A 2648-nucleotide genomic window follows, 5' to 3' on the forward strand; every position below is an offset into this window, starting at 1 on the left:
ACCACAGACAACCAGAGAACCACAGAGAACCAGAGAACCACAGCAACACAGAGAACCAGAGAACCAGAGGACCAGAGAACCACAGCAACACAGAGGACCAGAGAACCAGAGAACCACAGCAATACGGAGAACCAGAGAACCAGAGAACCACAGCAACACAGAGAACCAGAGAACCAGAGAACCACAGCAACACAGAGAACCAGAGAACCACAGCAACACAGATAACCAGAGAAGCAGAGATCCACAGAGAACCACAGCAACACAGAGAACCAGAGAACCACAGCAACACAGAGAACCACAGACAACCAGAGAACCACAGAGAACCATAGAACCACTGCAACACAGAGAACCATAGAACCACTGCAACACAGAGAACCAGAGAACCAGAGGACCAGAGAACCACAGCAACACAGAGAACCAGAGAACCACAGCAACACAGAGAACCAGAGAACCACAGAGAACCATAGAACCACAGCAACACAGAGAACCAGAGAACCACAGCAACACAGAGAACCAGAGCACCAGAGCAACACAGAGAACCACAGAGAACAAACAGCACATCGATGCGGTGGATCAGAACATCAGGTTTACAAGAGAAGACTTTGAGGAGAACCGCTCGGCCTTTCTTGATTGTTCCACGATCAGAGGACGGGAAGCTCCAGATAGAAGTTTATATGAAACCAGCTCAGAGGGCAAGAGGAAAGAGGAAAAAAACGTCCGTAACCGTAGAATATATTTAGACTCACGCAGTCCAGTTTGATCCAAATATAGATTTAAGTTTAATATATATTTATGTGACTTTTTACAGTGCATGTCATAATAAAACACAACCTGCCGATGTCCTACGGTCAAATCTCTCCCTGGTGCTGTCCATGGTGCTGTCCATGGTGCCGTGGTGCGGTATCTGGTCCCTCCTCGTCGGCCCGCGGTCCCTGGTGCGGTCCCTGGTGCCCTGCTGTCTGCTCCCGTCACTGATCCGGGGCCGCGCCGGGGTTAAACCAGCGAGGACTGCGCTCGGAGCTGAGGCCCGGCGCCATCTGGGCCCCTGCGCCGCCGCGATGTTGGCCGGTGTCCATATACCTGCACGTTCCCCTCTCGTCAGACCGAACGGAGAGGTCAGAGGTCACAGCGAGCGCCGCGGCAGATGCCAGTCGACTCCTCCGCGCGCCCGTAATTAGAACGTCACGACTCACACTGCAGAAGAACTGATAAATCACTCTGAATCTGCACGAATTACAGAAGAAAACGCACTAATGTTTCCCGTTAATAATGTTATTGTGTGACTGTAACGGTTTGTTTGTTTGACTAAACCTGGAGATGAACTTGGACAAGGCTGAACCGGGACAAAATCAAGTCTAAATCAGGATTAAACTGGGCTCAAAACGGGAAAAATATAAGGAATAAAAACAAAAACAGGTCATTCTTTACACACATATATCATCTTTATAGAAAGTGTGACATCAGGAGCTTCAAAATGCAGGATTGCAGGGACAAAACACAATTATAAAGATACATCAGATTGAAATACTACTACTTTTAAGTCCTTTTAGTAAAAAATAAGCAATTTTTTTAATTTACAGGGTAGAAATTATGATTAATGTGCTTTTCTATTACAAAGGAAAGATAGATTATATTTGTTTTAGTCTAAAATTGTACTTGACCTTCACAAAAACTGTCATTTGTGGAAGACGATGTTTGTAGATAAATGAAAAACTAAATATGTCTGTATTTATGTCCAGTAAAACTAAAAATCAGGATTTCACCTTCACAAAAATGCGTCATAAATTTCTATTAAATAATTAGATAAATAATTTAAATCACAGCTGTAAATGTGTGATTTTTCATATTCTTCTGATGTTTTGAGGTTAATTCCAGTTTCTCCAGTGAAATTACATGTTCCACAATGTTCCACTTTAATTCAAGTGTTTAGGATTTATTTTTTTTAACAAACTATAATAATTACACTTTTTAATTAGTCTTAATAAACCTTGGACAAAAACTGAACACATAATTATCTATTGAATTATCTTTAAACGCTGACCCTTTAATTAAGTAGTTAAGCCGTAATAAACAATTAGTTCATAATAAATTAAGTCTTTGGTCATGCTAATTAAAGAGTAATTAGTTATAATTATATATTATATATACATATTTATATTAATTATAAAATGGTGCTAAAAAGATCATAAAATGGATCGAATTAGTGCTTTGCCTGGAAAGTCCCAGAGTGAAGCATTGAACCGTCTCCGTGAAGCTGATCGGTCGCGTTACGGGTCAGATCTGTGGCAAGGCGACCCCAGATCACACAAATTGCAGCGTCCGTGTGGAGGTGTGGCCCGAGCCCCACCCAACGTGCCGGCGGCGGCGGCGACACCAGACGTGAGACCATCAGCTGGCAAGATGTCACCCTGAACTCATGGACGGCTCCGCACAGGCCCTTTCTCTGCTCTCTCTCTCTCTTCCCTCTCTCCCTTCTCTCTCTCTCTGTTCTCTCCCTTCTCTCTCTCTCTTCCCTCCCTCCCTTCTCTCTCTCTCTGTTCTCTCCCTTCTCTCTCTCTCTTCCCTCTCTCCCTTCTCTCTCTCTTCTCTCTCTTCCCTCTCTCCATTGTGTCCTTCTTGTCCTCGTCCTGGAGCCTGACGTCACTACA

Source organism: Eucyclogobius newberryi, unplaced genomic scaffold (assembly GCF_026437365.1).
Source record: "Eucyclogobius newberryi isolate DKJ021-1_F unplaced genomic scaffold, fEucNew1.0.hap1 SCAF_14, whole genome shotgun sequence".
NCBI classification, from domain to species: domain Eukaryota; kingdom Metazoa; phylum Chordata; class Actinopteri; order Gobiiformes; family Gobiidae; genus Eucyclogobius; species Eucyclogobius newberryi.